Source organism: Pongo abelii, chromosome 6 (assembly GCF_028885655.2).
Source record: "Pongo abelii isolate AG06213 chromosome 6, NHGRI_mPonAbe1-v2.0_pri, whole genome shotgun sequence".
In the NCBI taxonomy this organism is placed as follows: Eukaryota; Metazoa; Chordata; class Mammalia; order Primates; family Hominidae; genus Pongo; species Pongo abelii.
The window spans coordinates 38,445,688-38,471,245 of NC_071991.2; the positions used below are offsets into that span (position 1 = coordinate 38,445,688).

Consider the following 25,558-nt stretch of genomic DNA (forward strand, 5'->3'; position numbering starts at 1 on the left):
TACTCAGGAGGCTGAGACAGGAGAATCACTTGAACCTGGGAGGCAGAGTTTACAATGAGCTGATACTGTGCCACTGAACTCCAGCCTGAGTGACAGAGCAAGACACTGTCTCAAAAAAAGACAAAAAAAAAAAAAAAGAAAGAAAGAAATTGGTTTAAATGATTATAATGATTATGGAGGTAAAGAAGTCTCAAGATATACACCTCACAAGTTGGAGACAAAGAAAAGTGATGGTGTAATTCTAGTCTGAATCTGGCAGCCTGAACCGGGAAAGCCAACATGGTTCTAGTCCAAGTCCAAAGGCCGGAGAACCAGAGGAGGTGAGGGTGTAAGTTGTAGTCTAAAAGCCTATGGCTCAAACCTAAAAGGAACCCATGTTTCAGTTTAAGTCAGGAAAAGACCAATATCCTGGCTAAGGCAGCCAGGCAGGAGGAATCTCCTCTTGCTCAGTCTTTTTGTTCTATTCAGATCTTCAATTGATTGGATGAGGGTCACCCACAGAGGGGAGGGCAATGTGCTTTATTCAGTCTGCCAACGCATATGTTCTCATCTAGAGCACCTTCAGAGATACACCCAGAACAATGTTTGACCAAATAACTGGACACCCAGTGTCTCAGTTAGGTTGACACAAAATTGACCACCACAACTACATAGTACATTTGTTAACATTAATGAATCAATATCAATACATTGTTATTAACTTAAGTTTGTTATTAACTTAGGTTTATAATTTATATGAGGGTTTAGTCTTCCTATTGTGCAGTCCTAAAAGTTTTGGTAAAAGTATAATGGCATGTACCTGCCATTGTAATATCATACGTGATAATTTTACTGCCCTAAAATTCCCACTTTTTCAAAGTGGGTTATAGTTGGAATTGTATAGTATGTAGACTTTTCAGACTAACTTGTTTCACCTAGTAATAGCCATTTAAGTTACTTCTTATTTTTTCATGACTTGATAGCTTATTTATTCTCATCACTGAATAATATTCAATTGTATGGATGTAACACAGATTATTCATTCACCTACTGAAGAACATCTTGGTTGCTTTCATGTTTTGGCAATTATGAATATCCATGTAAGGTTTCTCTGTGGACGCAGGTTCTTCACCTCATTTGGATAAATACCAAGGAGTGTAACTGCTGCATTGCTTGATAAGAATATTTTTGGTTTTTAAGAAACGGTCAAACTGTTTTCCGAAGTGGCTGGACCATCCTTCGTTTCCACCAGCAATGAATGAGAGTTACTGTTGCTTTACAACCTTGCCAGTATTTGGTGTTTGCTGTTATTTGGGTTTTTGCCATTCTTATAGGTGTGTGATGGTTTCTCATTATAGTTTTGGTTTGCAATTCTACAACGATACATGATGCTTGACATCTCTTCATATATTTAATTGCCATCAGCATATCCTCTTTGGTTTCTGTTCATTTTTTTTTTCATTTTTTATTGAGTTGTTTGCTTCCTTACTGTTGAGTTTTAAGAACTTTTTATATATTTTGGATGCAAATCACTTATTAATAAGTGTTTTACAAATATTTTCTCTCAGTCTGTGGCTTGTCTTCTCATTCTATTGGCATTATCTTTCATGGAGTAGAGATTTTTAACTCTAATGAAGTCCATCTTCCCATTTTTTTTTTCCTTCATGGATTGTAGTGTTGTATCTAAAAAATTGTCACCAGATCCAAGGGCACCTGGATTTTTCCTACGTTATGTTCTAGAAGTTCTATAATTTTGCATTTTACATTCAGATCTATGATGTATTTTGAGTTAATTTTGAAAAAGGTGCAGTCTGCATCTAAATTTACTTTTTTTTTGCATATAGCTATCTAGTTTTTCCAGCACCATTTGTTCGATGTACTGAATCCTCTCTGCATTGAATTACCTTTACCCTTTTGTAAAAGATTAGTTGAATGTATTTGTATAAGTCTATACCTTAGCACTGTATTCTGTTCCACTGATCTATTCGTTTACTATTTCACCAATATCACACTGCCTTGATTATCGTTGTTTATAGTTAGTCTTAAAGTTGGGAAGTGTCAGGCTTCCAATTTTGTACTTCTTCAGCATTTTATTGGCAATTCTGGGTCTTTTGCCTTTTGATACAAGTTTTAGAATCACTTTGTTAATAGACACAAAACAACCTTTTAATTTTGGTTGAAATTACAATGAATCTATAGATCAAGTTGGCAAGAACTTACATCTTGACAATATTAAATTTTTCTATCTCTCAAAATAGAATATCTCTCCATTTATTTAGAGCTTTGATTTCTTTCATTGGAGTTTTGTAGTATCCTCATATAGATATTATAGATAGTTCTTTAGATTAATACTCAGGGATTTCATTTATTTGTGCTAGTGTAAATTCTGTTGTATTTTAAAATTTTAAATATCAACTATCTTTGAAATCAATTGACTTTTGTATATTAACATAGTACCTGCAAACTTACTATAATTACTTATTAGCTCTAGGTTGGTTTTTGATTTTTTTGAGATTTGTACATAAACAATTATGTCATCTGCCAACAAAGATGGTATTATTTTTTCTTTCCTGTTCTATATACCTTTGATTTATTTTTATTTTTCGTTTCACTAAGTAGGATTTCCAGTATCGTGTTGACTAAAATCAATGAAAGGATACATCCTTGCTTTGCTTTTAACCTGATCTTATGAGGAAAGCATCTGGTGTCTCACCATTAAGTATGATGTTAGTTGTAAGTTTTTATGAATGTTCTTTATGAAGTTGAGGCAATTTACCTCTATTTCTACGTTACTGAGTTTTCATCATGAATTAATATTGGATTTTGTCAAATGCTTTTTTTGCATTATTTTTATAATGAATATATAATTTTTATTATTTAGTATGTTGATTTATTGATTAAACTGATTGGTTACCTAATGTTCAAAGGGCTTTTCATACCTGGGATAAATTCCACTTGGTTATGGTGTATAAACTGTTGCATTCAATTTGCTAATATTTTGTTATCCATGTTCTGTCTATTTACAGGTTTTTATATTTATGTTCATGAGAAATATTGGCCTATAGCTTTCCTTTTCTGCAATGTCTCTGCTTGATTTTGTTTTCAGACTAATGCAGTCTTCATAGAATTAATTACTAAGCAAATTACCCTCTTGTATTTTTTAAAAGAGATGGAATAATATTTGTATAATTTATTGTTGAGAAGTTCATGTGAGATTTAGAAGAGTCTGTACTATGCTGTTGTTGAATGAAGTGTTCTATAGATATCAAGTAGGTTCAATTGATTGGTGGCGGTGTTCATTTCAACTCTGTCCTTACATATTTTTGGCTTGCTGGGTCTGTTAATTATAAATGGAGAGTCAACGAAGATTTAACTAAAACAGTAGAGTTGTCTATTTCTCCTTGCAGTTCTGTTTACACTTAAAGTATTTTGAGGCTATGTTGTTAGGTGCATACACATTGAGGATTGTTATGACTTATTGGCCACTATATTAGTTTGTTTTCACACTGCTATAAAAAAACTACCTGAGACTGGGTAATTTATTAAGAAAAGAGATTTAATTGACTCACAGTTTCTCAGGCTTAACAGGAAGCATGACTGGGAGGCCTCAGGAAACTTACAATCATGGTGAAAGGTGAAGAGGAAACAAGCACATCTTACCATGGTGGAGCAGGAGAGAGAGAGAGAGTGAGAGGGGAACTGCCACACACTTTTAAACCATCAGATTTCATAATAACTCACTATCATGAGAACAGCATGGGGTAAACTGCCCCATGATCCAGTCACCTCCCACCAGGTCCCCTCGACCCCCCACAAGTGGGGATTACAGTTCAAGATGAGATTTTTGTGGGGACACAGAGCCAAACCGTATCAACTACTTTATCATTATGTAATGTCTCTCTTCATTTCTGATAATTTTCCTTTCTCTGAAGTCTGCTTTGTTTGAAACTTATATAGCTACTCATGATTTCTTTTGATTATTGTAATCATAGTATGTTTTTCCTTATGCCTTTACTTTTAACCCTTTTGTGTCTTTATATTCTTATGGACAACATATAGTTGGCTTTTGTTTTTCTATTCACTTTTAAAGTTTCTACCTTTTAGTTGGTATATTTAATTGATATATTAGATCATTCACATTTACTGTGATTAATGATATAGTTGGATTAATATCTACATTACCTGTAACTGTTTTCTATTTGTTGCCCTTGTTCTTTTTTTGTATCTTATTTTTTGGTCTTCCATTCTTTTCCGCCTTCTTTGGTTTTACTTCAGTGTCTCATATGATTCCATTATCGATTCTCTTTTACCATACCAATTATAATTTAATATATTATTTTATTTTGTTTATTTTATATTTCATTTTACTTGTTACCTTAGCATTTGCAATATACATTTATAATTAATCTAACTCCACTCTCAAATAATGCTATAATTTGAGAGCATGCATTATCTACTGATAATTAATGCTGCATTATCTACTGATGTTTAGATAATGCAGATACCCTGTAACTGTATATTCCTAATTTTTTCTCCTGTTCCTTATAGTATTTCTATCACTCATTTTATTTATCTATGCTATAATTAGCTAGTACATTGTTGCTAATATTATTTTGAAAAAAACTATTTTCTCTTACACTAATTAAGAATAAGACAAAAGATTTTAGTTCGTCTTGATTTTTTTTTTTTTTTTTTTTTTTTGAGACAGGGTCTTAGTCTGTTGCCCCAGACTGGAGTGCAGTGGCACAATCTCGGCTCACTGTAACCTCTGCTTTCCCAGGCTCAAGTGATTCTCCAGCTTCAGCCTCCTGAGTAGTTGGGACTATAGGCACAAGCCACCAATGCCAGGGTGATTTTTATATTTTTGTAAAGACAGGGTTTTGCCATGTTGCCCAGACTGGTCTTGAACTCCTGAGCTCAAACCAGTCTGCCTGCCTTGGCCTCCCAAAGTGCTGAGAATACAGGCATGAGTCACCACACCGGGCCCTTTCTTGATTTTTAAAAAAATGCTCTTTCTTTATTAACGTAGATACAAGTTTCTAACCTGTATCATTTTCCTCCTCTGAAGAAGGTATTTTAACATATCATGAAAGGCAGGCCTCCTGGTGACAACTTCTCTCCATTTTTATCTGAAAACATCTTTATTTCTTCATTTCTGAAGGACAACTTTACTGGATATGGAATTTCAAGTGGGTGTCTTTTCTTTCAATAGTGTATTTTACTCCACTCCTCTTTCTGCTCACATGATTTCCAAAAAAGAATTCTAACATAATATATTTCCTTGTTCCTCTCTGGGTAAGGCATTTCCCCATCTGTGGCTTCTTTCAAAATTTTCTCTTTCTCTTTGATTTTTCTGCAGTTTGAATATGATATGCTTAGATGATTTTTTTTTTTTTTTAAAGGCCCTATCCTGCTTGGTTTTCCTTGAGCTTCCTAGATGGGTAGTTTGGTATCTGTCATTAATTTTGGAAAATTCTCCATTACTTAAGCCATTATTAATTCTACTAATTTTTTCTGTTTCTTTTTCTCCTTCTTCTTTTGCTATTCCCATTATGGATCTATTATACCTTCTGTAATTTTCCAACAGTTACTGGATAGTCTGTTCTCTGTTTTCTTATTGTTTCTTTTTGTCTTTCTTTCTTTTGCTTATTAAGTTTGAGAAGTGTCTGTTGACATGTTTCAAGCTCACTATTTTTTTCTCCAGTTGTGTCCAGTCTACCGATGATCCCATCAAAGGCTTTCTTCAGGTCTATATTACTTATTTTTTTCTTTTTTTCAAGCTCTAGCCTTTCTTTTTTATTCTTTCTTACAGTTTCCATCTCTCTGCTTACTTTTTCCACCTGTTATTGCTTGTTGATTACTTTTCCAATAGCATCCTTAGCATATTTTCATCACAGTTAATTTACATTCCTGGACTGATAATTTTATAATCCTTGGTGTATCTGAGTCTGATTCTGATATTTTATGTCTTTAAGGTTTTTTGCTTTTACTTTTGGTTTTGTTTTATTTTTGTTTAGTTTGTTTTGCTTTTTAATTTATTTTGCCTTTTTCATGCCTTGTAACTTTTTTTTTGAGAGCCAGACCTAATGTATCAGGTAAAAGGAACTGAAATAAATAGGCCTTTAGTGTGAGGTTTACATTTATCTGGCTCAATTGTAGGTGTGTATACTGTTTTCTCTTGCTCTAGGTGCCAGAAGCTAACATTTTCTCTAGTATTTTGGATTATCTTTTCCGTTGTCTTGGAGAATCCTCCTCATATAGGGTTTGAACCTTGTGGTCATTTTATCTGTAATTCCCTGTTATTATACAGAAGGCTAACTGATGTGGAGGTGGCGAGGGGGGTGTCTCCTGTAATACCATCATTCAATCTTAGTCTCTTAGTGAGACTGTGCCTCTGGGCTGTGACCTTTAGAATTACTTCCTAGCTCCCTCCCGCCTCCATTGAGGTAGGAAAAGAAGGCTAGACATGACTAGATTTTAGTATTTTCCTTTCCTTTTCCCAAGTCAAAAGCTAGCAGGGGTTGAGTTAGATATTTTTATTCCCCCACATTGGTAAGGCAATAAGACCCAAGTCAGCTGGTCTTGAGTGAAATAGTTTGCCTGTAGGCTGGACTTTATTAAGGAAAAAAGAATTCTTTAAGCATATTTCAAAATGGTTACTTTTCCTCCCCTCTGCTGGAAGCTTGAGGGAATTTTTCTGTAATAATTCTGAGAACCTGGTGGGGCTCCTGGAGGTAAAAAGCAAGAAAGCGTGTGGATTCCTCTAATATTCGATCCCTTGGTGTTTTTAACTCTCAAGCTAGTCCACTTTGGGTCGCCAGTATTTGCCAATTGCAGTTCAAGTATTAGCTCAGCTGTGGGCCTCTGCTCCTGGGCCTCTGCCCCAGCAGGCTATGATTCTTGGTACCTGCGTCTCCAGTTTTTCAGGCAGCAGTGTCCTATGGTCTCTATTATCTGATGGATCTAAAAAACATTATTGATTTTCAGTTTGTTCAGCTTTGTTCTAGTTGTGTGGGTATGAGTGGTGGCTTCTAAGCTCCTTTCTATTTTAATAGACTAGAAACTGAAAGTTTATATATTACTTTTTAACTTTTATGTGTTAAAGTATAGAATTATTATCTTTTGTGATTTCTTCTATTTTTTAAATGTAAAGATCTTTTTCTATTGAAAATATTCAATATCTATAGAATATTTTTCCTTTTTTAAAATAAGATTTTTATGCTTTTATCTTTCATATTTAAAGTCATGTGGAAGATAAAGTATTAGGAGAGATAAAATAATTTGATTTTAATTACTAATTGGAAATGCAGTTTGGGAAGAAGCTATGTAAATTTTAAAAACATTTGTTACATTACTATATGGAAATATGATTGAAGGGGTTGATTCTTAGAATTTCATTAAAAACACAACAAAGTTTGAGAAGTTTGAAAGAGGCACAGTTTACTTCACTTATCTAAAAATTCTCTCCTATTATTATTCACCATTTCTAGTGCATCCCTTCCCATCCTACTTGTTGGTGAGGATCTGTCTTTTACTTTTACTATCTGTTGTTAGTGTGGAAATTAATGGTCAGGAAAATAATTATAAATTTCTAATGCTAAGTTAAGTTTTTGATATTGCTACATTTCCACAAATTGTTGTTAAACATGTTAAATTTCTCTCTAAATATTTCCTTGCTTCTTAAAACTTGTATCAAATAGCTGAAATGTGAGGTCTCAATACAATGACACAGAACTTTCCTCAATGAGCTTGCTTGAGATATTTCGTTTAATTCATTTGTATTTTCTGTTGTTTTAATGACCAGTTAATAAACACTAGAATGAAAGACCCCAAACCTTGCCCAGTGTGTTTGAGAAATTATTGAAATAACTGCTGCTTATTTGTGTTCAGTTCAGTTATATTGACCCTTCAAAGAGATCACATGAGTGCTGATCTTCCTCTTCACTAATCAATTTGAAATGAGGTAGAATAGAAAACACATTATTTTCTAAAAGTAATTCTGATTTGTTCATCGTAACAAATTTAAAAAGCATAGTAGAAAAAGATTGGAATCAAATGTGATTCCTCCTGCTTTGTCACACCTGCCCTGGACATCTTTGTCCCCAAGCCACACACATACAAGAGGACACACAGGCATGAACTTAGGGGTTTTCGTAAGCTCTGTAGGAACTCTAGCCTAGTTTCCTCCGCTGTAATGTCATGTGCTGTGAGGAGTTGATGAGATGACTTAGGTGGAATTACAGAGTTGGCCCGCAATGTTCTTTGTCTCCTCTTTCTGTCTGAGTGCTATGCATCTAGCCTTGTGCTCATCTATTATTTAGGGAACATCTTAAAAGTGTTTCTCTGCCCAGGGAGAAGACACAATTTCATCTGATGTCAGTAATGTCTATAAGGTTTAATATAGCAAAGAAAATCTGCATTAAAGACTGCAAACTAAGGGCTTGCATTTTGGCAGTTATTAAGCCTAACAGAAAGAACATGACCTAGGGATTTGGTGGTCTAATTTCACCTTTTGGACCAGTCATTTTTCTGACTGTGTATACTTGAGCAAATTTCTTAAGATATTCAGTTTAATTTCCTTATATAGACTTCATGTCTAAAACATGAAAAGCAATGGCAACAAAAGCCAAAATTGACAAATGGGATCTAATTAAACTAAAGAGCTTCTGCACAGCAAAAGAAACTACCATCAGAGTGAACAGGCAACCTACAAAATGGGAGAAAATTTTCCCAACCTACTCATCTGACAAAGGGCTAATATCCAGAATCTACAATGAACTCCAACAAATTTACAAGAAAAAAACAAACAACCCCATCAAAAAGTGGGCAAAGGACATGAACAGACACTTCTCAAAAGAAGACATTTATGCAGCCAAAAGACACATGAAAAAATGCTCACCATCACTGGCCATCAGAGAAATGCAAATCAAAACCACAATGAGATACCATCTCACACCAGTTAGAATGGCAATCATTAAAAAGTCAGGAAACAACAGGTGCTGGAGAGGATGTGGAGAAATAGGAACACTTTTACACTGTTGGTGGGACTGTAAACTAGTTCAACCCTTGTGGAAGTCAGTGTGGTGATTCCTCAGGGATCTAGAACTAGAAATTCCATTTGACCCAGCCATCCCATTACTGGGTATATACCCAAAGGACTATAAATCATGCTGCTATAAAGACACATGCACACTTATGTTTATTGCGGCACTTTTCACAATAGCAAAGACTTGGAACCAACCCAAATGTCCAACAATGATAGACTGGATTAAGAAAATGTGGCACATATACACCATGGAATACTATGCAGCCATAAAAAAAAATACTATGCAGTGATGAGTTCATGTCCTTTGTAGGGACATGGATGAAATTGGAAATCATCATTCTCAGTAAACTATCGCAAGGACAAAAAACCAAACACCACATGTTCTCACTCATAGATGGGAATTGAACAATGAGAACACATGGAAACAGGAAGGGGAACATCACACTCGGGACTGTTGTGGGGTGGGGGGAGGGAGGAGGGATAGCATTAGAAGATATATCTAATGCTAAATGACGAGTTAATGGGTGCAGCACACCAGCATGGCACATGTATACGTATGTAACTAACCTGCACATTGTGCACATGTACCCTAAAACTCAAAGTATAATTAAAAAAAAAAATTAAAATAAATAAATAAATAAATTCAATTAACTTTCCTCCATATGTTCCCACTAGAATTACAGAAAACTATGCCTGCCTAGAATTGGTACAGTAACTACCTCATACTAAATACTGAAAATATTTGTCTTATTATTAAAATTGTTAAAAGAAGCAATTATAATAATTATCATGTCTTTCTGATAATAAAGAAGAGAATGGAAATTACCCATCAAACTTTTTTTCTGTAAAGAACTGGACTGACAATCTTATATTTTGTAAAATTCCCAAAGCTGTATAAGAAAGACAATTTAATCATAGAGAGTCAAGTTCAGCAGAAATATACTAAAATGTAAATTTTAAATCACTTTATCATGATGCATTAGAATAAATTCTTTTCTATTTAAAACAATCTTACTTGCCAGAACACTTTGACAAAGTCGTTTCTACTTCTGAACACAAAGCTGCTATGGATAGGTCCAAAACAATACTTAGATTTTGAGTTTATAATAGAAATTTGGAGAGTCCAGTTTCTAGTCTTATCTAGACCCATGGCAAGCCATTTCAACTTTGATGAAAAAGATTTGACCTATTTACTTCATAGAAGGGCTTTAGAGAAACAAAAAGAGAAAGCATACTATAATTCTTATGTTTTCAGACTCTGTTGTTAGGTACAGAGCAGAATTTTGAAGATGCATTAATTCTTTCAAGTCATGAAGGCAGTGTACAAGAGCAAGTTACAAAATGGCGGCCTGAGACCAAAAGAACCAATGAATTGTCTTACAGAGACTTGCTTGCTTTGCTTCCTCTTTTCACAGTAAGTTATCTCAATTGTCCTATTTTTAAGTTTGCTGATTATTTCTTCTGTCTACTCAAATCTGCTGTTGAACTTTTCTAGTGAATTTTTCACTTTAGTTATTATACTTTTTAGTATCCGAATTTCGATTTTGTTTGTTTTTATATCTTTATTGATATCCTTGACTTGTTGGTACATCATTCTCCTAGTTTTCTTCAGTTCTTTATTAATTTTTCTTGCTGTTTGCACATATTTCAGATGGTTGATTTAAAGTACCTAGTAAGTTTAATGCCTGAGTTTCCTTGGATACAGTTTCTGTAAATTTATTTTCTTTTTTTTCCTGTGAATGAGCCATAATTTCTATCTATATATATTTTTTGAGATGGAGTGTTGCTCTGTTGCCCAGGCTGGAGTGCAGTGGCACAATCTTAACTCACTGCAACCTCTGCCTTCTGGGTTCAAGCGATTCTCCTGCCTCAGCCTCCTGAGTAGCTGGTACTACAGGTGTGTGCCACCACACCTGGCTAATTATTGTATTTATAGTAGAGGTGGGGTTTCACCATTTTGGCCAGGCTGATCTTGAACTACTGACCTCAAGTGATCCACCTGCCTCAGCCTCCCAAAGTGCTAGGATTACAGGCATGAGCCACCATGTCCAGCCTCCAATTTTTTAAATATGTCTTATAATTTTTGGTTGAAATCTGGCACTTTGAATGTAGTAATACTAGAAATTAGTCTTTCCTCCACTTCAGAATTTGCTGTTGTGTGTTGTTGAGGTTTTCAGTCATCTATTTGTTTAGTGACTTTTCCAAACTATTTTTGCAAAGAATATATTTCTTCTCATATACTGCCACCACAGTTTCTATTCTATTATCTCATCAGTTAGCCAGTTACCTGACAGAGAGTTGATGAAATGCTTGAAGTCTAAAAGAAAAAAAAAAAAGTCTCCCAGTCTTTGAAGACAGGCTCTGAGCTGAGGTAGTCCTTTAGGTCGAGCCATGTGTGACTCTGCCTTAGCCTTCACTTTCTGTTTACATGAAGCCCAACATTAGACTTACAATACTACGATAATCTTAGATTTTTTCTGAATGTATGTCCAGTCCTGAGCATAAATAGTATACTTCATATTTCCTGTTACATCTGGAAACCCTTCAGAGTATCTATTTCCCCAAAGAAGCTTCCTTCTCAGCCTCCTTCTTCCCAGGCTTGTGGTAATCTCTGTTGCTTGCCTCATCTATGGTCCCATGCCCCAGAGCTCTATAAGTAGCTACTATATGTCTTAAATTCTTTAATCAGATGCTTCCTAGAAAGCCACTCCAGACTGAGGGGCGCTGCCATGAGCCTAGGGATTAGGGAAAGTTAGATAGGTAAACAAAACGGACATAACTATATATTAATGAGACTTTGAAGCCTCTTTCTTCACTAAACACTCCCTTGGTATTGTGAGATTTCCATGGGATCTGAGAATTTTGAAAAAGTTGATATGGTCAGTTTCTTGTCAGTTTAAAGATTGTTTCCATGGAGAAATCAATTGATGGGGCTTCTTATTTCATCATTTCCATGAAGTTACCTCCTCATTCACTTTCAAGTACTAGTTTATTGCTGGGAAATCTGATTCTGCAATTAATATAAATTATGAAATAACAGTAATTGTGATTTTTCAGACCCTATTAAAACACATTTTATATCTTTCTATCAAGTGGTACAAAATATGTAAAGTTATAATTTATACATTAATAAAAATTTTGAGCAGAACAGAATATTAGAATGCTTATTATCTGAATGAGGTTATTTTCAAGATGAAAAAGCAGCTGAGAACTGGAAGGAAGGTAAAGCATCTTCTTTGAGCCAATACTGATATTAATACCCAGGCCACCTCCCTTGTGAGGTAATGTCGTCTGGAGCTATACCAGTAGCATATAACATAGATCATGATAAACATTTATGACAGCATTTTCCCTTCTCAGTAAATGAAGGCAAGCCAAGGTAACTGGTGGCATGAAAGTAGAGGAAAATAATTAGTGTACCTCAGAAGCCCTGCAAATAATCCTGTACAGTGACAGTGACCAAAAATGATGGCAATAGTTTTTAAAGGTTTATTAAGTTGTTCATCTTGATTTTTCCAAATGTGGCATATTGTCATAGTAGGAGAAAACTCCTCTTGTGTTTACTCTTTGAAGCATGGGTACATGGCTTTTATAATCGTCTGTGGCAGCAGTAAATCATAATTTTAAAGCAATAATTTTTAATTAATTCATTTATTTGCTAAGAAATGACTGTAGCATCGTACAAAAGGAAACTATTATGCAGAGGGCAAAATCAATCCCCTTTCTGCTACTTAAAGGTGGTATAATTAAAATTATTAACATCTTTTTTAAAAGAGATCTTATTTTTGTAAACAGCTGTTTCAGCCTACAGAGCTATCTCTATCACTCACAACTGTTAATTTAAAAAAAGTATGTGTGTGTGGGATGGAGATGTTTATATCGTTTTAATGATGCAAATATGAAGGCTTGTAATTAGTGATTTTGGCAAAATAATAAGAATATGTGGAGCTGAGGATAGACTCTAGGCCTTCTGCTATACTTTTAAGTTTGATTTATTTGTTCATTTATTGAAGATTTGCTAAGCACTATGCTGGGAATTGCAAATCAAAGAATATGTAAGATGCCATCCCCATCCAAGGTAAGTCTACAAATCCAGTTAATAAAATTCTAAAAGTCAAGATGATGTCTTTGAAGCAAAGGTGATGTGCTAAATTGCATGACGTAGACTGACCCTGCCCCGACCCTTTCTGTATGCCAAAAACAGGCTGGGAACTGCATTGCCCAATATCCCTTCTACCCGCAGTTCCACATTTGAGTGGACCAAAGAGAGGCACTCCCCCAGGTGTGAAAAGGGCAGTTCTTATTCTCAGGAACAATCTGCAGGTCTGTGTGGCTGGCCAGCGTGGCCCTGAGGGCCATGTGCCTGAGGCTGTAGCTTGAATGAGCTGGTAGGAGCTCCCACCAGTTATGGGGATTCTCACAGTCCCCATCCCCAGAGAGCTCATGAGAACGAACTACTTTGGTGCTTTCAGTCTGAGGCCCTCAGGTCAGCCACCCTAACTTTTGATGGGTGCTCTTTTGGCCTTCCCATTCCCAGATCTCCCAGTGCTTCTGAAACCTTAATCTTTTAGTCTTTCCGACTCAGCACTGATGATGCATTTCTGTTCATAGACAAGAAGACAGAGGTTATTAATTTTTAAAAAATTACTATTTGAGCTTTCAGAGAGCCAGCCAAGGAATCATGGATGTATGATATTTGACCTAGATTTTGAAGACAGTTTCTACAAAGAGAAAAGTGAGCAATGGCCATGCAGGTGATGAAGACAGTCTTCGAGAAGATGGGGAAACATGGAAACATATGACCTGCTCAAAAGTACAAGAGATTTTGCGTGACTAAAAATGGTATGGGTGGGGCATCCCGGAGAAAGAAGATGCAAAGTTGAGCTGTCAGCAGCCTTCAAGCACCTCAAATTCCAGGACAACCAGAGGTCTTTCCTTAAGCAAGAAGCAGTTCTTGAAACATGTGGTAAGAAATGCATTTTGGATACTTTTGCAAGAGTTCATGTAAGATATATTGGTTACCAGAATTAGCAAATACAAATATAAGATACCCAGTTAAATTTGAATTTCAGCTAAAGATATATTTTTCTAGTGAAAGTGTGTTCCGTGCAATATTTATGACATAGTTATGTTAAACTTATTTGTTGTTTATTTGAAATTCAAATATTATTGGGCATCCTGACAACCGTTAGCATAATCAGGGCCTTTCACTTGGATTTCCTAATACCAGGGGCTAACAGAATCTTTAAGAGCCAGCTGTCATTATATATCATGTTCATCAGTCATTTTGGGCCTTTCAACCTTTTCTCCATAGACCTAAAGTTAAGAAAAAAGACATATATGCAGGTTTGTGTGGAAAGCACTGGCTAGAACTGAAGCTCACTGCAATAACTTTTGAAGTAGCAGAAATGGACTTAGGATTCATCTGTAGGCACATTGCTTCTTTATCTAATCTTCAGACACTGCTTATGGCTTGGATTGCTTAGGCCGTAGATTGATCATTAATCTTTAGGAAGGCCCAGTGTGGTGGCTCATACCTGTAGTCCCAGCTACTCTGGTGGCTGCCCAAGACCTTGGGATCCCCCCATTGTTGCATCAGCATTCTTGGATATGAGACATGGAGTCAAAGGAGATTGTTTTGGAGCTTTAAGACTTAATGACTGCCCTGCTGGGTTTCGGACTTGCATGGAGCCTGTAGCCCCTTTGTTTTGGCCAATTTCTCACATTTGGAATGGCAAAATTTATCCAATGCCTATACCCCCATTGTATCTTGGAAGTAATTAACTTGTTTTTTATTTTACAGAATCATAGGCGGAAAGGACTTTCCTTGTCTCAGATGAGACTTTGGACTTGGACTTTTCAGTTAACGCTGGAATGAGTTAAGACTCTGGGGGACTGTTGAGAAGGCATGATTGATTTTGAAATGTGAGAAGGGCATGAGATTTGTGAAGGGCAAGGAGTGGGATGATATGATTTTTCTCTGTGTCCCCATGCAAATCTCATGTCAAATTGTAATCCCCATGTGTCAGGGGAGGGACCTGAAGGGAGGAGATTAGATCATGGGAGTGGATTTCCTCCATGCTGTTCTCATGATAGTGAGTGAGTTCTCATGAGATCTGATGGTTTAAAAGTGTGTAGCAGTTCCCCCCTTGCTTGCTCTCGCTCTTCTGCTCCACCATGGTAATATGTGCTTACTTCTCCTTTGCCTTCCACCATGATTGTAAGTTTCCTGAGGCTTCCCAGCCATGCTTCCTGTTAAATCTGTGGAACCGTGAATCAATTAAAACTTTTTTTGTTCATAAATACCCAGTATCAGATAGTTCTTTATAGCAGCGTGAAAACAGACTAATATAGATGATATAGGACAAAACTGTACATAATTAATTATACAATTTGATGAGTTTGGACATATGCATAGACCTGTGAAGCTATCACCAAAATCAAGGAAATAAACCATCCAATATCTCCAAAAAATTCCCCATGTCCTTATGATTGTTTGTGTGTGTGTGCATGTGTGTGTCCATGCATATATGTGTGTGTTTGTGTCTATGTGGTAAGAATGCTACATGAGATTTTCCCTCTTAGTAACATTTTAAAGGGCACAATGTTAAATGTAGGCACTATGTTGCACAGAAGATCTCTAGAATGTATTCATCTTGCATAATTGAATATTTATACTCATTTAACAGATCCTCATTTCCCCATCTCTTCAGCCTGTGGCTTTTTTCACTTAGCCTAATTCCCTCTAGGTTTGCCCACATTTTTACAGATAACAAGACGTTCCTTTTTTAAGGCTGAATATTATTGCATAGTTTGTATATACCACATTTTCTTTTTCCATTCATCAGTCAATAAACATTCAGGTTGTTTCCATATTTTCCTACTGTGAATAAGCCTGCAATAAACATGGAAAGTGCAGATATTTCTGCAAGATATTTATTTTAATTATTTTGGATATATACCCAACAACAGAATTCTTGGATGATATAGTAGTTCAATTTTTTTTTTTTTTTTTTTTGAGGTGGAGTTTTGCTCTTGTCGCCCAGGCTGGAGTGCAATGGCACGATCTCGGCTCACTGCAACCTCCGCTTCCTGGGTTCAAGGGATTCTCCTGCCTCAGCCTCCCAAGTAGCTGGGATTACAGGCACCTGCCACCACACCTGGCTAATTTTTGTATTTTTAGTAGAGACAGGGTTTCACCATGTTGGCCAGGCTGATCTCAAACTCCTGACCTAAGGTGATCCACTTGCCTTGGCCTCCCAAAGTGCTGGGATTACAGGTGTGAGCCACCGTGCCCTGCAGTAGTTCTATTTTTAATTTTTTGAGGAGCTTCTATATTGTTTTCCATGATGGCTGTACCATGTACAAGTTTTCTAATTTCTCCATATCCTTGCCAACACTTACCTGTTTTTTGATAACCATTTTAATAGGTGTGAGATAATATTTCATTGTTCTTTTTTATCAAGATTGATTTGGCTATTTGTGGACTTTTGCGGTTCCATATGAATTTTAGAATTGCTTTTTTCCTTTTTCTATAGAAAATGTTGTTGGAATTTTGATGGGGATAGCAATAATTCTGTAGAACACTTTGGGCAGTAGAGACACTTTAAGAATATTAAGTCTTTTGTATATATATATATATGAACATATATATACTTTTTATAAATGTTTTATTGTTTTCAGTATACATCCTTCATCTTCTTAGTTAAGTTTGTCTCTAGATATTTTATTCTTTTTGGTGCTATTGCAAATGGGATTGTTTTCTTAATTTCCTTTTTGGATAGTTTATTGTTAGTGTATAGAAACTCAAATGATTTTTGTATGTTGATCTTATATCTTGCAACTTTACTCAATTTGTTTATAATTAACAGATTTTTAGTGGTGTCATTAAGGTTTCCTACATATAAGATCATGTCATCTCTCAACAGATAATTTTACTTTTTCTTTCCGGATTTGGATGCCTCTTATTTATTTTTCTTATCTAATTTCTCTGGCTAGAACTTCTAATACTATGTTGAATAGAAATAGCAAGAGTGGACATCGTCATCTTGTTCCTATCTTAAATAAAACGTTTTTCTGTTTTTCAGCAGTAAAGGTAATGTTAGCTGCAGGATTCTCATATATGACCTTTATTATGTTGCAGTAAATTGCTTCTAGACCTAGTTCATTGAGTTTTTATCATGAAAGTGTGTTAAATTTTGTCAAGTGCGTTTTGTTTATATATTTAGATGATTATGTGATTTGTATCCTTCATTCTGTTAATGTGGTATATCACATTAATTGATTTGCATATGTTGAACCACCCTTGCATCCCAGGAATAAATCTTACTTGGTAATGGTGTATGATCTTTTCAATATGTTGAATTGGTGTACTTGTATTTTGTTGAAAATTTTTGCATCTGTGTTCATGACAGATATTAACCTGTGGTTTTCTTTTCTTGTAGTGTTAAATGATTATTTTTAAAACACAAATGTATTTAAAGGCATTATTTCCAAAAAGATTCACCTAAACTTCAAATGTGTCATTTTTCTTGCTTCTAAAAATGTTTCAAGAGGACTATATAGCATAGCTGGATATATTATAGTTCATTTTAAATTTTAAAATAGTAGAAGGATGAATAATACTATTCAATTATTTTAAAAATTGCTACTAAATTTCTACTATGGTCAAGGCTCTGTGCTGGCTGCTCCAGCTGTCATGTTGTTCAAAGCAGATGAACTTTGCAACATTGCCTGTAATATCACAGTAAAAGGTCAGGGAATGGGTTATGATGGAAGATTGGACAAAAACATCAGCAGAAAATGCAATTTTATAAATTTGCATGGGAGTGGTAGTTCAGGCCATTTAGAAAATTCTAGGTTACACCTGAGGGCAAGAGACTGGCCCTTTCCTTTACATTTTGCTTGAGGTGTGTGGGCAGAAAACTGCTGCCCCCTAAAGGCATCCACACTTCGGGTAGAGATGAGGCTATATTAGTCGTCATACAGGTGGGCATGACCAAGTCCTAGGAGAAAGACTTTGTACAGCAATTATCTTCTTAGATAAATCACATGGGTAGATCCTGATCCATCTCTAGCTCCATAACTGGCCCTGATTACAAGAAATTATCATGTTTAAGTTAATGAAATAGTACCTTATGCAGCCCCAAGGGTTACAACATTTTCAATCTTTCTTTAACTTGATCATGTTTTTCTCTCTTTAACGTAGCCTGGGAAATTATAACAAGCAACACATTCCCCTAACATGCATAACTATGGCATGCTTCCATACAATGAAAAAAGGAAACTATTTTTAAATTTCAAAAAAAGCACAAAATCTGTTTTAATTTTTTTGTTTGCTATAACAAGCTGAAAAAATCAACCACAACAGAATTATTTGATCATGTCCCAGCCTGGCACACAGTATTTACAAATGCTTGTACCCCATCCTTCCAATCTACCCTGCCAATTTTTTTCAATGGAGAAGAGAAAGAAGAAAGGAAATAAAATTGCCCCATTCTGTTTTAGTATTTAAATTACAGGCACAAAAACAACCTTTAGCAATTTTGAGAACACTGGAATAGTAAAGCTTTGGGGTGTTCATACCCAGATTCAAAGCCAAAGATATATGTGATTTTCAGACAGAGGCTTTACTGAAAAATCTTGAAGTGATCAAGCATGTTGGAGCATTTTACTAAGGTCAAATGACTGACAATAGCAATTTTGAAGCTGATCTGTGTTTAGGAACATTTGCATTCCCAAGGATATTTTTGAACACTGGGTATGTGATTACTGGGATAATGGAGTTCAGGTTGAACTTGAATATTTCAGTGAATATATGAAGTATGTGGTTGGGTCTATAAGACTTGAGACTAACTAGATGTTTCTGAAGTGACTTTTTTTTTCTCCCTCTCAAATCAAAACCAGGACACATGCTCTGAGAAAGTATTTTTGTGATAATTCTGATTAAAAGAGGCAAGTGTAATTGAGATGCTAATATACTGGAAGTCCTTACATGATTTGATAACGTTTAGATGCAGAGGAAACACGTGTTAAAACTATTAAAGCTAAACCTCGGAAAAGCCAGGCAGAGTTCTTGGGAGACGATTCTCCAGGGTCATTCATATTTCTGCTCATCTTGTGAGCACCGATAGCTTTGATTCTAGACTGCCTTCTCACAGAGGGTTATAGAGGGAACAGCCTCTGAAGATAGACACAGAGTATCCCTCTGAAGCAAAGGGCTGGTTTGCTTACTGTCCAGGATAATAAGTATAATGTCTTCTCCCAGCATTGGCGGTAAGTTTGTTTCTAGCCCATTTTTGAAAGTGGGGTTCCCCGAGCTTGGGACTCCTCAGCTATGATGCAAACAGGCTTGTGTTTTGCATCACAGAAACTGTTGGCCTCCACTCCATGTGACTTGTGAAGGAATCAAGGGAACAACTGCATCCCACATCACAGAGAAGATATTCCAAGTCTGATCATAGCATTCTGAAGTTTGTAGGCTGTTAGGATGCTTGTTCCAAGAGCATCCAAGGGGAGTCAGTGCCTGTGGCAAAGGCATGGTCTGACAGTTACATCTTCGAAGTTCTGTAGGGGAGACATTTTGGGAATGAATTTTCTAGAACCAAGAAAATCTCAATACCAAAATATCATGCTGCTGAACCAAACTCCTTATCTTTTTCTCGGAGAGGTGAGCTTAGGCATACTTACCTACATCTGGTCCCTGGCGTTTATTGAGCTGAGTAGAAAGGCTGTGGCTAATGGGTAACCTAGGGTTGTGTGATGTGGTCAAAGAGCACTGGTCTGCAGTTTGGGGAAGCTATGACCATCTGCTACTAACTCTCAGATAAAGCACATAAGTTTTGAATTTGGGGGAATCCATTAAAATCACTGGGTTTTTGTTTCCATCTGAGAGTATCTGTGAGATCCATGGTTTTCAACACCATCTTTAGTGGCAGAATTATTTATTCAAGCTAAATTGTATGTTGCTATGTGACCACAACAGAAATGATGAATACAACCCCTCAGGTGTGTGTGGCCCCAGCTCTCCCTTATCCTGTCTGTGCTTGGCCCTGGCGTCTCCTCATGACACAGGCCCGGGGAGACTGTCAGAGCACCAAAATGCAAGATCACTCAGAGCAAAGCTCAGAAGGACTCAACATCCTCAGACGGACCTTCTTGCTCTGATAGTGTCTAATTTCTAGATATATGAATCTCATGAGAAAATGAAAACCACGGTCAGTCTGGCAGACATTTGTGGTCTTTAAACTAAGACAAAAGGCCAACACCCGTTAGGCTGCAAAACAGCAAGTTCAAACCATGAGTCATCTATGGGTCCAAGCTCTAATTTGGGCTTAGGCTAGTAGTATTTCTCACTTTTCCAAGTGGTACTATTTAAAGTGTTATTTTTCTGACTTTGCACGCTTCAGTAAGTTTCTTTCCTTGTGCAGTAGAGCCCTTCCCCTAGGGATAATTCCTTGAGAGGGAAAATAGTCATCACAGAGTAAGAGGACAGATGGAACAGATTTTAGGCATTTCTACTGAAGGGTCTTGATCCATGTAAAGTTTTGAAGAATATAAGATATAATTAATTTTTTTTCCTCTTTCAAATAAATAAACATATTACAAGCTAAGGGAAGGAGAGAGAATAGCTGAGGCTACTACTCGTTGTAGCAGTGAGCTTGGCACCTATCTCTGTCTCATGGCCTTGGTACCCATCTGTCCCCAGAGTTTGTGCTCTGTGCCCAAATTGCCCACCTTACAAGGAAATCTGGGTTCAATGGATGAATGCAATCACATGCCCTAGGAATTGTGTGTCTCCATGCTGTGCAAGAGGGAAGATACTCCGAGAAGGTGCAGACTCTGCCCAGCAGGGGCATGGCAGAGCTGAGTAGGTAGGAGCAGCCCAAACCTCCTCACTGGCCCTCACATTGCCATGGGGGCATGCCTGGCATTAGAGGCTTCATCTTCCCTAGATGCTCACCATCATTATCCTGGCTGGAGAACATCCTTCTCTGTCCTGCCTCTGCTCCTGTGCCTGCCCTTGCTTTGGTTCTTGCAGAGTTTGTCCTTCTGGAGTTAACAATTTCTCACTCACGAGTGACGGGAATGAAGCCAGGGAACTGGTCCAGGGCAGCGCTGGCCAGGAAGCATCTCCCGCATAGCTGTGCAGGCAGCTCCTGTAGCCCCACGCCCTCTGCTCCTGCATCCTGCTGTCCACATGCGCTCCAGTTCTCTACTCCAGAATCATCCCAGGAAGAATCAGTCCTACCTCTTTGGGAAAATTCCATCTATGGAAAGAATAAAAGACTCTCTTTACTGTTCTATAATTTATTCAATAAATGCTGACTATGAGATGGGGGAACAGGAGGAATCATCCCTGGCTGAAAAGGTCCACCTACAGGGGAGAGGTGTCAGTCACAGGCCTCTGCTGTATACTCACTCCTAGATATTTTTCTTTTTAAAATTAATATTTCTTTTGTTTGTATTATTTGTTTTTATTTGTGACACGTAAAGGACTAGAGGAGTTCAGTGTTCTCAGTTCCCTAATACTAAGTAGGAGTGCTAGGAAGAGCTATCTGATCCCAGTTTTTTTTTTTTTTAATAATCTTTTCCTCTTTTTCTTTGTTACAGTGAAATATATACATATATCTATATTTTTTCCTTTTCTAATTTTTTTTTTTTGAGATGGAGTCTCACTCTGTAGCCTAAGCTGAAGTGCAGTGGTGTGATCTCAGCTCACTGCAACCTCCACCTCCAGCATCCAAGCGATTCTCATGCCTCAGCCTTCTAAGTAGCTGGGACTACAGGTGTGCGCCACCACACCTGGCTAATTTTTTTGTATCTTAGTGGAGATTGGGCCTCACCATGTTGCCCAGGGTGGTCTCAAACTCCTAAGCTCAGGTGATCTGCCTGCCTCGGCCTCCCAAATTGCTAGGATTACCAGCAGGAGCCACCAAACCCAGCCAACAATGAAATATATAATGCGTATAAAATAGAGTATGTAGCTTGTATGCATAGTTAAAAGACTAGTGACATGCCTTTATCCACTGATGGCATCTTTGAAGCCCTCTGGGTACCTCGCTCCCTAGAGTTAACTACTGTCCTAGATTTTGTGTTAATTATTTTTATGTTTTAAAAAATTTCTCATTTGCATGCATTTTTAAATAATGGATTGTTTCACTTTGTCTGTTTTCTACTGTTAGATAAATAGTCTCATTGCATGTTTTGTTTGGTGCCTGCTTCCACCCTTTAATATTCAGTGTTTTAGATTTACCTATGGTGATGCAAGTAGCAGTTCTTTATTTCATGGTTTCATTTATTTTTCAGTAACACCCTATGCAATTATATATGTGTGCATTAATATATTATCCTCTCTACTGTCAATGGATGCTGGGGTGGTTCCCATTTTGCAAACACAGGCCATGCAGTTGGAGGCAGCCTACATGTGTCTCTGGGCACACACATGTGATACTTCCTCTAGGAGACATCTCCAGGGGTGGATTTGCACCACCTCCACCCCAGGCCTCCTTCTAAGTGATTCTAATTATTGGTGTGTGGTACATCCCATGTGCCCAGCAAAGACTCAGCCACACAACTGTTTTGATGGCTGGCACCACCAACTCCCAATACTGGGGTGCTTGATACAATCCTGCAGCTGCTGCTTCCCCCAAATCTCAGTCATCTTTCCTTTCACAAGTTATCTGACCCTCCCTTCCCTACTCCCACTTCCTTTGCCTCATCCCCGAAACAACCATCTCCAAATGGCACCTCTGGGTGGGTCCCGCAGGACTCTAGATTTAGTACCGCCTCAGAGCCCTGCCCGCTCCACCTGCTGCAGAAGAAAGACAAGGCTCTCGCCCACATGGTACTGACTCTGGCTCTGCAACACTGCTACCCAGAAAAGAACGACTGCCACGCATCCACTTGTTTATGTCAGCAGGTTTCATTTTTTTAAGTTTGTTAATGATTTCAGTTTCAAAGTATCATTTCTAAACATTATTAACTAGAATCTACTTTTATAGTATTTATTTTGCACGTATTACTGTCTTTATAACATCAGGCTATATTTTTAAAAGTTATTTTAAAATTTATTTTCCGTGGCTTTATTGAGGTGTAACTGAGAAATAAAAATTGTATATAACATATGGTAATTTTTCAAGAAAATTCTCAGTTATCAGAATGTATGGTTTTATGCTGAGGAAGGTACGAACTAGGGCTTTTGTAGATGAGGGAGGGGGAAATAGAAATAAAGATCTCTCCACAGCAAGTTAGACTTAAGGTATCTTTTGAATCATTAAATAAATCAAAGACAGACTCAGAGGAAACCACAGACTCATAGAAAACAAACTTCATTTACTTATCGCCTCTGGGGTTGTTTTGGATTTTCCCAAGCGAGAGTTGACCACTTGTGAAATAGCTGAACTTTGAAGTTCAAGGGTGGATGGACTCCCAGTCTAAGGTGGCATGGCTCTTGGGGAGGAGAATTGGTATATAAAGAAGGAGAAGCCTTTCCATGGCAATTTCTCCTCTTTCTTCTTCTTCCGTTGCGGGTTTTTGTAATTGTTATGTACTATAGAACAGTAAGTGCTCAGGTCAGTTGTACTGCAAGAGACTTGTACAGGATCCCACATGACATGTAGAGCACATCACAGTAACCACGGGGAAAGATGTGTCTGGAAGTCTTTTAAAAGGCCACAAAGGACATCCGGGGAGTAGGGACTGCCTGTCAGTAGAGGCAGGAGTGGGAGCCAGGAGAATTTTCCATAAAGATGAAGCCCACTCAAGCTTTCTTTAGCCATAACACAAACGGGCTGGCATTCACACTGTTGATCCCTTTGAGCTGATGGGAATGGCATGTGATTTCAGTCCTATTCAGTTTTCTGACTTTTTCAATGGCAACACTTTTTCAAATACCACTGAGAAGGGACAACCTTGTTCTTCTGTGCATTTATGGATCTAAACCTTTCTCTGCAGGATAGAGTCTGCGTCCCTCCAAGGAAGATGTGCAGGCTTCCAGGCTGGCCAATCTCAGGGTTATGTGGCACTGGAGATTGTCTTATTCATGGTCAGAGAGTGGGTGCAAGGGAAGGGGCAACATCGTTTAAGGGGTTTTCATAGCTGGACATGCAATAAAATAAGTTTGCCTGCAATCTTTGCCATTTTGTGGGCTCTTAAAGACAAGTTTCCCCTGCACTTGAACACCAGTGTCCAGAAGCTTCCAGAAGGCACTCAGTAACCATACTTTTTGTTTCGTTTTGTTATTTTGTTTTTTCTACCTGTAAAAAAACCCATTAATTGCCATCTGATAAAATAACCTTTCTTTGGAGGACAAATTTGGAAGCATTGGGTAGTTAGTGCTGGAATGACCTTAGGGATATTCCTAACTTATTTGGTTTTAGTCCTTTCTAATCTTAACAGAAGAAACCAAGATGCCTTTCATTAATTCTTCCAACTAAATTAATGGAGTCACTGTATCTTGAAGACCATTAGCAGAGCAGAAACAAGAGTTTTGGCTGGAAAAGTAAGTAAATATTTGACTTCTTTTTTTCAACTTGATCTGAGAAATTGGTTGGAATTGCCCATCTAATGGATTTTCTGGCAAACATTTTAGAATATCTGTGTTTAAGGCAGGCCAAATAAGAATATAATTTGTTTTTCTTTCCCTGCAATTACTACTACAATGGACATATTTTCTGGACCAAATATCAGGCCATGTTGTCTTAAAAGGACCAGTTGCTTACAGCGAAAATGAGGCCCAATAATTAAAGGGAATGGAGAAAGGGCATGACCTTGCAATAGAGAATACTGAAGCGGGAAGGGGGAAGACTTCTGAAATTATAGTTTTTTCCTTGTCCTAATCAGTGTCCACTGGGAGGCCTAGGCCTGTCTCTCCCTGTTCCCAGGCCAAATTTCACACTTTGTGGAATGAGGGTGATTTCTGGGGCTCCCTTTAGAGGTGACAGTCTGTAATTCTGATAGGAAGATTAATTTCTTATTTAAAATTTTTGTCCCAACACTGTCTTTAAACAACTCAATTACTATTGAAGAAAACTTATAATTTAAAGAGGAAAACATAACTTTATTTGAATTTAATTTTGGTTAATTTAGAGTCGAGGCATATGATATGGGTTGGCTTTGTATCCCCACCCAAATCTCATCTTGAATTGTTGTCCCATAATTCTCACATATTGTGGGAGGTACCCGGTGGGAGGTAATTTGAATCATGGGGGTGGTTTCCCCCATACTGTTCTCATGGTAGTGAATAAGTCTCATAAGATCTGATGGTTTTATCAGGGGTTTCTGCTTTTTTATCTTCTTCGTTTTCTCTTGCCACCACCATGTAAGAAGTGCCTTTCACCTCCCACAATGATCCTGAGGTCTCCCCAGCCATGTGGAAATGTAAGTCCAGTTAAACCTCTGTTTCTTCCCAATCTTGGTATGTCTTTATCAACAGCATGAAAATGGACTAATACAACATACCGAGTGTTATCAAGAGGCACATTAATAATGAAGGTGGTAAAACATCCCATTTAAGTCAATATTTTAGTTAAG

The 25,558-nt window shown here is 37.2% G+C and overlaps 1 long non-coding RNA gene across 1 annotated transcript; it reads left to right on the forward strand.

The window, feature by feature from the left end:
* The first annotated feature begins 5,048 nt into the window (after nt 1-5,048).
* On the forward strand, nt 5,049-15,325 carry LOC112134254 (uncharacterized). Its single transcript, XR_002915686.2, has 3 exons — nt 5,049-5,168; nt 10,281-10,439; nt 13,637-15,325. It is a non-coding gene; the product is annotated as an uncharacterized LOC112134254 (long non-coding RNA).
* Nucleotides 15,326-25,558: the final 10,233 nt, after the last annotated feature.